Here is a 13,996-nt window from a genome sequence, read left to right as displayed (position 1 = left end):
CACTTTTTAAGTAATGCATTTATGATTGAATCGTTGTTTGAGTAAAGACCAGTGGCAAATATTTCTGTGTAAGTCAAGTTTATTCGGAAATACCTTAATTTTCAAATGAATTATGTGTTCGGCAATGATGCTGCTTTGAGTCTTGATAAGGGCTTAATAAAGCTACGTTAAGTTTTATTTCTAAACAAAACAAATAAATATATCAAGTTTAGACAAATATTTCTGTAAAGAACTTTTATTATAATAATTGCTATAAATATCAATTTTATTCAACAATCGTTTCTTCTTTAAATATGCACGGTGAAACTAATGTTTTAAATGCCTAGTTTTATGTACACTGAATCTACACAAGGCCTACATCGAGTATCGACTGCATGTAGACAAAACATGATTTACACTACATGTAAACATTGAGTTTCATCAATGGGAACGTAATTTTGTTTAGTTTACGTGTGAGTTACACTTACACAACACCGAGTTTAGTTCAATGGGAACACGGCCTTAAGTCATATAACACTAGACATAAATAGTAACAGCTAGACACTTAATTTAAATGATTTACATATTTACTAATTTACTAAAAATTATGATTTAAAAACGGATAAACTGATTACTGATTGTCATGATGATATCTTGACAATACCATACAGACTAGATTGTAATGGGTGAAATTTATAGAAGACTTCCTTTATATAACAATGATTGTTAAAGCTATGGTTAAATTTATTAAAAGATTAGTGAGAAATCAGCCGGTTCATATCTCCACTGCTAGATAGTGCCTTTCATGAATAACAATTTGTGTCTGATGCAAGAAAACCTTTATGGTAAGGCTTGTAAGGTTCTTTCAACGTGATGCTAATTATAATTTAGTCTGCTTACCCAGTGAACAATAAAAAATAAATAAATATAAATAATAAGTTTATTAAGAACTGTTTTTTTTTAAAGAATGGAACAGACATCACAAATACACTGGTAGTAAACTATATGCTCTTAATATGTCTGTGAAAAATTATTTCTTAATTAATCCCAAATATTTTACAAAAGTTTTGGATTATTCAGAAGAAAGCAAGACAATTCGACGTCATAATCGAATTTTGACCAATAAAGATCTAAGATCAAACGAATAAAAATAATCAACAGGTCAGGAAAGGGACAAATAGAGTAAGAATTAGAGAAATATAGATCCTACCACTGCAAGATACACAGCCAAAACTATATGACAGACCGAAGTTTCGACCAGGACAAAAAACTATACTCTCCGTCTTTCCTAATTTACAATCATTCTGGATAATCTAACTTTATTTGATTTAAAATCCTGCTACTGTGATATCGATAAACCAAACCGCCTTGCACTATGCCCGGCGCGTTAGACCACTCGACTACCTAGGCACGACAAAAATCCCGGCCAGGAAAGAACAAAAATTTGCTTATGTTATTTTACAGATCTAACATTGTTGGACTGTTATTTAGACGAAAAACATATACAGAATGTGTTTTCAGCCTTGTATCACCAGTGTTGTCACCGGTTCAGATGTACTTATAAATTATTTCTGTAACTGCATCCTACATTAATTTTTAAGATCCTCTAAGATATAGATAATTCAGTTGAACTTTAATATTTTATCTGCATGCCTTATATCATGTACTGTGTTGCGCCAAAAGATAAAACATGACGAGGAAAATAACACCCGGCCACCGAAAGCTTGATTTTTGTCAAGCATTATAGTTGATGTCGTAGAATTGTCACTGGTTCAGACTTTTACTTGCCACCACGATTTGGTTGACCGTTAAGAAATATCTGTGTCGCAGATCACAACAGATATGTTCAGATTCGTGCGATTGTCGTGTCCCCACAATCCCGTCCACGATTGTTATATCACCGATTGAGACTTTTCACACAATACGAAGGGTGTCACACGTGGATCAGGATCTAATCACATGTTCGAAGCTTCGCCCCCGGTTTTTGGTTTTGTTCATGTTACTCAGTCTTGAAATGTCAGAGAAGGTGCTTTATTCAAAATTGTTCATCACCTGTGCTAAACTGTGTATTTCAACAACAAAATTCACAGTTATTTAGGGTGGTGACGAGGAAGGAGAATTTTTCCGGATTGATAATTTCTTATCATCTGTTACCACGCATGTATAACAACTGAAGTCCAATAAAACTTGACTACAACATGCCCAACAAGAAAACAACAAAAGGAAAATCAACAGACTCCAAAGTAATACAAATAAAGATTGAGAAATAAGGATCCCACCAAATACCGGAGTTTATAGATATAAACAGATGTGGTATGACTCATAATGAGTGCCAATGAGACAACTCTCTCATCAAAGTCACAATATGTAAAAGTAAACCATTTTTGGTCAAACACTGGTCTTCAACACGGAGCCTTGGCTCACACTGAACAACTAGCTATAAAGGACCACAAAACCTATAATGGGCCCAAAAATGACACGTGTAAAACCATTCAAACGAGAAAACCAACTGTATAAACTATAAAAAAAACGAGAAACACGTATGTGCCACCTTCGCCCTTATCTGAAACAATAGTGTAACATAACAACATAAAACAGACACACTATAAATATCAATTGAAATGGCTTAACTCAATCAAAAGACATTTTAAAACAAGTGAACATACACTGAACGAATAAATTTGATCTATAACACAATGAAAAAACAAAATCAATAAAGTTAAGGGTTATGTTAAACAATTTCAGAAAAACAAAAATGAACAAAATGCCACCAAACATGAGGCTTGTTTAGGGGGGGGTATCAATATCCCATATCCCATTAAGTTTTTATCCCAATATCCCATAACCCTATAATGTTTACCCATAATATCCCAATAAATATTTTTTACAAATATCCCATATCCCTAAAATTATTTTGAAATATCCCAAAAAATCATTATACATTCATTCCCAAGCCCATTTTTTTCCTCATCATCACAACTTCAATAATTTTGACTGTGAAAACAAACTGTGGTAAAGGAAATTTACAGTGCATACTTCCAGTGTTAAATAAGAATATATGTGTCCAAAAGATGAAGTGTTCCATTTTAGAGCCTTGTATAACAATCTCTTTTTATGTGATCTTAAACGATAATTTGAGTTAGGGGTCTAATTTCAGACTTTTTTTTAATTGTTCAAACCGTGACGCATATGACTGTAAAATTTCATTTTGATAGCATTCTCCTTTCATTGATAAGAAACTTTATCCTACACGTTAACCTATATTGGAATGAACAGAAGGACTCAACCCTGTCTCTTGTCCGGGATTGCTCTGACATCCAACGGCTGTTTTGTCAGAGCACGTCCATATCAAAAAGTGGATATTTAGCATGCAAGTTCAATAAATTTAAATTTAACACAAGGAAGCTTTCTGCTAATGCACCTACATTAAACTTTACTGTTGCAATATCTTTACAGCAGGCAAAATTTGCACAGCCCATGTTTTGCAAAAAAAATAACACAACATTTGACTCTGTGATCTTGAACTTTATGAATTACATAGATCACAATATTTTGTTACTTTGTTTTTAATTTCCTTCCTCAAAACACCAGTAATAGAAGAAAAATATATTAATTTACATTGATTATTTTAGTAATTATTTGTTATTAACATAGTTTAAGCTTTTAAAAGGCGATTTAAGAGATAATTTCAAATTCAAACAAGGTATCCATTTTATACGGCGAAATATCTACTTTTTGATATGGGACGTGCTCTAACGTCCCTCGGCCCCAGCTTGTCTGACAAATCAGCCGTTGCACATCAAAGCATAACAGTATAACATAAGAACGAACTATACAAATCAGTTAAAAAAGGCTTAACTCATCAGATGGATACAAATAGAAATACATCTAACAAAAACAGAGAGTGGACGTGACCGAGTACTTGTACATCCCATCAACAAAACGACACATAAGTACAGATCTGAGAGTACTTGCAGTTACTGACAGCTAGTTCACAGCCAATAAAAACTAATGAAAAAAAAGACTAAATTATCAATCATTACACATCCAATGGCACGGTAAACAACATCTCCGTTAAAATGAGGATGTTCTATCCCGATTGAAATAAGTTTTCAACCGGTAGAACTGATTAAATCTCAAAACCAAATCTTTACATCTACGGAAGAATTTAGTAAAGATTTTAAGTGATTTGTGGTAACGAAATCCCTCAAAACGTTACAACAGACACGGGCATAGCGGAGGAGTTGTGATATACAAACACCGTAAGATAGTGCCAAAGGAACATCACCATCCAAAAAAAGGAAAATTAACAATAAGGAACGAAGTTTTGAAAGCAAAACAAATACTTTTAAAATTTAATTATCAGTACATATGAGCATATAAATATCGAAAATAGATCAATACTTTTTGTTTTGGTGGGTTTGGATGACTTTTAAATAAAAACGATCATAAACTCAATGAAAATCAACAAAGCACTAAAATGACCTTTAATATTAAACTTTTTGGGGCAAATTTATCAAGTGAGATGTAAATATTTCTGTACTTCACTTTTAAATTCCACTTATTTTATTTTCATGTTAAAAATTCAACATCCCTATAAATGCATTAATATCCCGTATCCCATTTACTTATAGGACAAATATCCCATATCCCTAAAATTAAAATGGCAAATATCCCATTTCCCAATATACCCTATACAAGCCTCAAACATACACACAGGTAAATGGAAATTTAAAAAAAAAGGTATACAGGAAAAACATTGTTCATATAATTCATAGAAGAGAACTGAAAATTTATAGTCATACTAAACACTTATCAACGCTGTTTTTTTTTTTAAATAGAGAAACGAGATATAACGCTAACTCATTAAACTCATTTACTCCCATAGGAGGTACAGTTTCTGCTACTCTAGTGGCATCCGTCGTGCTTCTCATTGTAAGTAAAAAATCGATAAGTCGCATTAAGTAATTTCAGTTAAAGAAAATAGAACGGTATTGTGCCTACGACAAGGGGAACAATTCCATGGTTATTTGTGACACTGATACTCCGTGACGGTCAACCAACTCAAGATAGCGTCCGAAAACGCTAAGGGATGACCATTTAGAACCTTGATACCTTTGTTCAATAACTTTCTTGTTAGCACTAAACCCTCTATCAAGGTATAGTATAGTTTTTAACGTGAGAGATTCATATTTCATACACATGAGCTGTTTTTATGTTGCTACTCAAAAATGGAAAAGTCATAAAAGGAAAATTGAAATCGTCTATTTTGTTGTAAAATTTAGTTCTCATACGACTATCATTGAAATAAGTTGTCAGTTAAATTAGTACGGCCTTCAACAATGACCAGAACCCATACCGTATTCCAAGGTTATAAGAATAGACGCAATCAAAATATAGTTTTAAAACTGTTAACAGTTTTGACAGACAGACAGACAGACAGACAGACAGACAGACAGACAGACAGACAGACAGACAGACAGACAGACAGACAGACAGACAGACAGACAGACACAGACAGACAGACAGACAGACAGACAGACAGACTATTTATTTTATTATAGTGTTACATACCAATACAGAACATTATCGGACCACAGATGAATTATCACGTTGTGATTGGTTAAACGCCGTCACGTGGTGACCCCCTATGAGACCGTATGGGGTTAGTAAGTTTCATATGGGGTTCATGACGCGTTAATGGCGACGTCATCTATTAATGTTGTTGTGTTTCATTGTTTATTTTTCAACAAAACGCCGCAGAAAAAGTCTAGCGTCCGATAAATTCGTTATACGGTTAACTACTGACCCCCTACGGATCCATAGAGGGTGAATAAAATGCATAGGGGACTCGGCCTCCGGCCTCACCCCCTATGGATTTTACTAACCCTCTATGGATCCGTAGGGGGTCAGTAGCGAACCATATAACTTATATTATCGCAACGCGGGTAAAATATCACGTTGTGATTGGTTTAACGCCGTCACGTGATGACCCCCTATGAGACCGTATGGGGTTAGTAAATTTCATAGGGGGTTCATGACGCGTTAATTGTGACGTCATCTATTAATGTTGTTCTGTTTCGTTGTTTATTTTTCAACATCCTCTATGGATCCATATGGGGTCAGTAGCTAACCATATAACTTATAATATCATACATCATAATCTAAGTATAAAAATACAAATAAAAATTTTAATCGATGTTAAAATATCGGTTTCCAGCCATTAAACCGACTTATTAGACACTATTGCTTAAAACTTATTATAACATTCATTTACAAATGAATAAATAACACTTTTACAATAAAAAGAACTTACTATACACAATATTTTCTGCAATTAAACATAAAATATAAAGATTTTGCTAAAAAGGGTTGTATACAGTCATGTGACATCAGAAAAATAAATTTGTCATCATGATTAAAATCGTAAAAATTTGGGTTAATTGCACTTGCTTTCAAAAATAAACCATATCGCAGATCTGTATCTGAATAAAATTCACAATGCATTACAAATGTTTTTCGTCTTATACACATTCAACTGTACAATATTTACATTTTCGGTCATTAAGAAGATGTTGTTGGCTTGGTGTAACGACCTGTCTCTAGAGCTAAAGGTAGAACCCACTTCTAAAATTAGATAAAATACGTCTATGTTGTCTATCATTTACATTTTTGAGAAATGAACATGTTTCTAATTCATTTTTATAAATCTATAGGTACGTAACTTATTTCCATTTGGTTCATTTCTATCTTGATACAATTTTTCAACCCATTATTGTTTTTCAATTTCACACATTTTATGTCTGTTGGAATATTTGCTATCAATAATATCATGTATATACCAAGTTTATGTGCTATTTCATAACATTTCTTGTCCCATGATCGATAAATATGCATTCCCTACATATGGACCTTGTGTGTAATTCTATAGTCATACGTATATCGTACTCTAAAAAATAGACGGTTCGTTTCTAATAGTTCGGCTGATTTTGTTGTTTTAAAACCCATATCACCTAAAACCGCAATATTCGAAGCATTTGATGAACTTCCCATAAATAGTCTACATGCCTTGTTCTGAATTGTTTGAACTTCTCTCCAGTTGTTGTCCCCATAACCCGGCTCCATGTAATAGCACGGGTTAAATAAGAGTTTTATAAAGTTTTGTATAAACATCAAATGACAGCCCTCCACATGATAAAAAATTAGTGTATACTACGTTTACATGTAATCCTAAATATCTGTACGCATTGTCAAAACTAATAGGCATATCACCACATTGAAAATTGAAGTCTGATCTCGGAGCCTTTTTGTTATGAAAATGTATAATTTGGTCTTAGTCTCATTTAAAGTCATTCTCCATTTCTTACACCAAGAATGAATACAGTTTAACATACTTTGAAGACTCTTTTCCTCTGGCGCGAAGCGTGCAATATCATCAGCATATAGCAAAATTGAACAATGTCAAAACCAATATTAAGAGCACGTATGTCTTCAGCTAGGTCATTCACATAAATAGAAAATAATGAAGGCGACATTTTACAACCTTGTTTAACACCAAAATTAACAGGAAAAATATCAGTCAAATAATTTCCTAGCTTCACTGCACTTTTAGTAGCATCATATAAGGATTGTATATAGCCTTTAGATATAACCCATTTAAAAGTACATCTCTATAGCGAAAGGTTAAGCTAAATTGTAATGTCAGATACTTTTAATTTTCTTGAGAAGTTCTTGTACATGAGTCATCATAAAATAAAGGAACAGAGGGACACATGCAGTTGGTCACTATAGTAATGCAGATTGTCTATTTATAAATATCGTTGCCAAAGAGTAAAAAAAAAAAAATTTGATGATGTCAATTTTAAAGAACTTTTGGATATGGAATCAAGGAGATAATTTTTGTTTCTGCGTAGGCATTTTATTTTTTAAACAAGATTAATACTGTGGATTCATTAATATTCTTGGAATACCTACTTTCATGAATGTTCCTAGGAGGTTTTTTTATTTTACTTTTTGCCAAAAAATATTGTCAGTCACTTTGTATTCATACAAGTTTAAGTAATCCCTGAAAATACAATAGACGAGTTGTCCCAATCTTATTGCGGGTCGATCTACCCGCGACAGAGATAAATCAAACTGCATATTCTACTTCTAGGCACAAGGACCATTGGAATACAAACCAACTTCAACAACACCATACACACTTTTACTATTTATAGTCAATTTTTGGTAATATCCATTTGACGTGACTCGGTACTTATACATCCCGTCATTGTGTTATTGTGCTATGGTCAATTTTTGTGTATTCGTATTCAAAACAAAAAGTCCGATTTTAAATGGTAAACGCAAAAGCTAAACTTGAACACATCATACGAATAGAGAGCCGTGGTATAGTGGTTAGTGCATCTGACTACTAACACAAAGATTCCTGGTTCGATTCCCGTTACGGGATGAAAATTTCAGGGACTGAATTTTCGGCTCTCCGCCCTTGACACCATTTGCGAGTAAGGTCTTGAGGAAACGATGATAGTCCGTCGGAAGGGGACGATAAATGGCTGACCCGTGTTAAGAGCGAGCCATATCTCTTGCACGTAAAAGACACCACCCTTGTAGATTTCGAAAAAGAGCAGGCTAATACCGCAACAAGGCAGCACTCGCACCCTCAAAGTGGAAAGGGATTGATATAAGTTGCAAAACTTGTTTCCCAGTCCACTATAAATAAATATGTTTAAATTAACAACTTTCATAATCCTGACTAAATGGTACAGGATTTTTCTTGAGTAGAAAATTCTGGACTGAAACTGGCTTTATAGCTAGCTTAACCTTTCACTTGTATGCCAGTCGCACAAAATTCCATGCTTGCCTCACAACGTTTGTTTCTCCATTTGAAAGTGCCACTAAATTTAGTTCTTCCATGCCATTGATGTTGCAACAAGAACAATTATAGAAGGCAATAAAGTATGCTATTGATAGTGCTATGACTGTTCATGGCCATGATCTATTAAAATCTTTTGTTGGATTACATTTATAAGTAAAAATACCGTACTTTGATTAATAATGGGTTATGTTAACGTAAAACGTAAACTTTATATATAAAAGTTATATACGAACTATTGAACTTGACCTAGTATTAATGAAGGTATACCGTATATTGCTATGACTTCTACATAGGATATTTTTTTATCATTATTATTTTCTGTAAAATCCTTATTTTCTTTATTACCCTGGGAAAACTGGCCTTGTTATTTATATTTTTTTCATTTACATTCTTTGGATACCAACTTTCATGGATTTCGTTGGTATAGCAGTACCACGAATTTAGATGTTCAACGAATTACAAATTTTCCAAAGAAATGTATGCAGACTTTGCCAAAACTACGATTTTTAATATCCACAATTATGTAAGATGGCATAAATCCACAACAATTGGTACTCTCCAAAATAAATGAATCCACAGTATTTTTTTTAGTTTAGAATTATACCATGAATACTAGTACCTGTATACATTTTGTGTACAAGTTATCAGTAGTTTGTAAAATAAGCACACTTTTTTGGTTTAGAAGAAAAAAAACATATATATATATGTACGTGTATCACCTGGAAGAAGAAGGTGTTTGTCAAAATACTGATAGTTTATACAAAAACCCTGTACAAATCAGGATACAAAACATATATATGTAAACTGCACTGATATCGCTGATTTATAAATAAACATATTTTGTATGCGTTTTGATTGTCGCATTAAGCAAAATAGGGTGTTTACTATATGAAAAAAAAAATCTTCTGGGCTACTTCAAACCAAAACGAAAATGCACTATTAAAATAGTGGTAGGCTACGGAAGTCTGTCAGGGCTCAACACAGTTAATCAGGGAGGACATTAATGCCTACCAGTATCTTGGAAAAAATATGCGATACGATTGGCAATGAGACAACTATCCACCAGAGACCAAATGATGTATAAGTAATAAACTAAAGGCCACCGTACGACTTTCAACAACGAGCAAAACCCACACTGCATAGCAAGCTATACATTGCCCCGAAAAGTCAAATTCAAACAAGAAAACAAGAAAACTAACGATCTGATTAATGTACAAAGCAAGAAACAAAAACAAATAAAATATATAGCAACATAATTATGACAATCTCTGAGGTGAACAGGCTCCTGCCTTGGACAGGCACATATACATAATGTGCACGTGGCTGGGTTCAGTAAACATATTATAAAAACAATCAATCACCTTTAAATATAATGTTGTGGCACAGATATACAACACACAACCGTTTCAGCTTCTTATAAATCGATTTCTGTTCTATATTTTTCAGCGTGTCTGTAATGCAGGCGGCACACTTCCGAAATTGACACCAGAGGAACACACGTAGAGGAAATGTTCAAATTCGGGTGCGACCGTAAAATATTGGGGTATTCGTGATGGTAACTTATCCATTGTATGACCATCTATTTAGTTTTCAGGTACCGGCAGCAACTTCGTCAGCGATAAAAACCTTGCGAAGGTTTATTTTCATGTTCCCCTTTTAAGGCCATCTTGAGGGAATCTTGTCAAATCGTGTTATCTTCGTGATGTCTGCGATGCTATCAAATACGAATTTGCGGTTGAGGTGATCCAGTGTGCTACTACAGCTGCGGAGTGGACCACCATTGTGAGCAGTTTGAGAAAAAAATGGAAATTTTCACACTGCTTTGGTGCTTCTTTATGGCAAGTATGTTGCGGTCACCTATCCTTGGAAAACTGGCTCTGTCTACAGGAACTAATTGTGAAAGTGTCTTTTCCTCATTGTTCTTAAGACCCTGATCGAAGCAGACTACAAGTTTCACTTGATTGATGTTGGCTCTGATGGTTCCAGGAAAGATGCCAGTATCTACAATAGGTCAGAACTGAAGAAAGGCCTTGAAAGTCTGAAAAACATACTGGGTATTCAATCTTCCTTAAAAGAAGTCACTATACCTGGTGATGACGTTCCTGTTCCATACTATATATACACAAAAGGGGATACTAGTAATTCATTTGGTAATAAAAATGATCGATGAACCCGTTTTCTAGCAGAAAAAAAATGAACACCATGAGAAAATATTTTTAAACTACAGACTCTGAAGGGCCAGGCGTGTAGTGCAGAAACCCTTTGGTTTTCTGGCACTAAAGTTCTGAGTGTTGCTGTTGACCACGAACCAGAGACATACAGAAAAATCATGTGTGATCTTTCACAATCTCATTAGACTGAGTTATTCAGCCATCAACAAAAATCTGATGGATTTGAAGGACCAGAACCAGAATGTCATCCCAGTGGCATGGAGGAATGACAAAGTACTCTTGGGTGAGCAAAACAATATAAATACCAGAGAATTATAAGACTCTACAAATTTACAGCACCTTTTAACAAATTACTATAAATGGACGCTTAGTCTACTTGACCAAAAATCTTAACTCTGATAATTCGGCGGATGAAATGCAAGACGATATGAAACCTGGGGATATTACTATCGATATAGATGCTGTCATTCAAGACAATCTTATATATGAAATATTAAATGGGATTATAACCCAGACAGAAGTTGCTGAAGCTATTAAAAAATTGAAAAATAGTAAAGCACCTGGGATTGACAGTATTCTAAACGAATATCTTAAAAACACCCCACATGAGTTTATCTCAATGTATTGTAAACTTTTTAACATTGTGCTAGACACAGGTATTATCCAAGATAGTTGGCTCCATGGTATAAGCCGGTGTTTAAGAATAAAGGAAATCCACAAGATCCTGACAATTTTTGAGCAATAACATATATATATAACACTCATTAGTTGTCTGGGTAAACTTTTCACTTCGATTATAAACGAAAGACTGAATTTCTTTTCTAATGAACTGGAATTGATCTCTAAAAATCAAGCCTGTTTTAGGAAAGGGCATTCAACTACAGACAATATATTTGTCATACATGTAATTGTTTCATTGTGATTGTATTTGTCCTTTGGTAAAAAAATGTTGTGTACATTCATAGATTTTAGAAAGGCTTTTGATACCATTTGGAGAACTGTAATTTGGTTAAAATTACAAAAAAGCCAGATAAAAGGAAAATGTTTCCAAATTATATATAATATGTATACTAATATCAAATCATGTGTTCAATACAACAATACGAAATCAGATTTCTTCCCTTGTATGATTGGAGTTCGTCAGGGTGAAAATCTTTCCCCTTTTTTATTTTCCATATTCTTAAATGACTTATAAGATTACTTGAGAGAACTTCACGTTTTACCTCTAGAATTAATTAAAGAAAAATGTTATAATGAATTACATGTATTTTTAGAAATTTTCGTTTTGTTGATTGCAGATGACACTGTTATTTCTGCTGATAATTATGATGAAATGCAAAATGCTCTCAAAGTTTTTGAAAACTATTGTAAAATGTGGAAATTTAGTGTGAATATTGGTAAAACTAAAGTGATGGTTTTTAGCAAAAGAAAAACGAAAATGGATTATGATTTTAAACTTGATGGTACGTCTCTTGAAATTGTAGATAGCTATACATATCTTGGTCTTTTGCTTAATTATAATGGGTCATTTGTTTGTGCAAAGAAAAAGCTTGTAGAACAGTCGCAAAAAGCAGTTTGCTGTTTATACAAAGATTAGAAATTTACATTTACCTGTTGACTTACAACTTAAATTGTTCGATTATCTTGTCGAACCTATTTTATTGTATGGATCAGAAATATGGGGATTTGAAAACATTGATATAATTGAAAAAGTTCATCTACAATTTTGCAAGAGAATTTTAAATGTGAGATCAAGTACTCCAAATGTTATGGTATATGAAGAATTATGAAGGTTTCCACTACTAGTAGAAATTAAAGTAAAATTAAGAATGTTATCGTTTTGGAGCAGAATTGCTAAAAATGAAAACAAACTTAGTAGTTCTATGTATAAGCTTATTTTCAAATTACATGCTGATAATATTTGTGAATTTAAATGGGTGTCATTTGTAAAATCTATATTTGACAACTCAGGATTAGGTTATATGTTTTTCAACCAAGACATTGATTATTCAACTTTCAAACCCGTTATAAAACAGATTCTTCAAGATCAGTTTCTTCAAAAGTGGTTCAGTAATATCGATAACTCGTCTCGTGGCGAATATTATAAGTTACTTAAATCTCAGTTTGGTCTGAAAAATTATCTATTACGTCTTCCAGAGGATAAAAGAATCTGGATTTCAAAACTGACAACAAGTAACTTAAAAATTCCTATGGAAACTGGCAGATGGTACAACATCGCTAGAACAGATCGCATATGTACCTCATGTAATGAATCATGTATTGGTGATGAATATCATTATTTATATGTATGTAATAATAGTACTATTACTGAACTTCGGAAGAAATATATACCGAAATATTATACAACATACTCATCTGTGCTGAAAATGCAAAATATGCTGTCATTGTGTCACTGTCTGTGTCAGTTATTGTATAATCTAGCTATATTTACCAAGAAGCTATCTACCTTCAATTAGAAAGATGCATGTATCTTACAAGTTTTATTGTCTTTAAAAATTACACTTTTGTTAATAGTACCTGTCAATTCTTTCATTTATTCTATTTGATTTGTAATTTGTCCTCATGTAACACATATTTTGTGTCTGAGTGTAAATAAAGAATTGAATTGAACCAACGGACTTTTCTCCAAAGTAACATAAAACCAACATTGATCGTCGGACTGAGTCGTTGTTAACCGAATGGTACTCTATTATTTTGTTGTCTCATACCAAATGTATAATTAGGGGAGGTGCAAATAGTTCTTAAATCTTACAGATGCAGCATTACTGTTACAACTTCCAGTTTAAAGCAATAACGGAAGGATAAAACTATCAGCTGATCTTCTAAATTCACCAACTACTGCATTTTCTTTTTTTTAATACATCCTATTGATACTAACAAGATCACATTAAATACGTGTAAATAAATAAAAATATGATAGAATCTGTTCTATAAAAACACCAACTGA

This window comes from Mytilus edulis, chromosome 9 (assembly GCF_963676685.1).
Source record: "Mytilus edulis chromosome 9, xbMytEdul2.2, whole genome shotgun sequence".
Lineage (NCBI taxonomy): Eukaryota > Metazoa > Mollusca > Bivalvia > Mytilida > Mytilidae > Mytilus > Mytilus edulis.
This window is presented reverse-complemented; position numbering follows the sequence as displayed.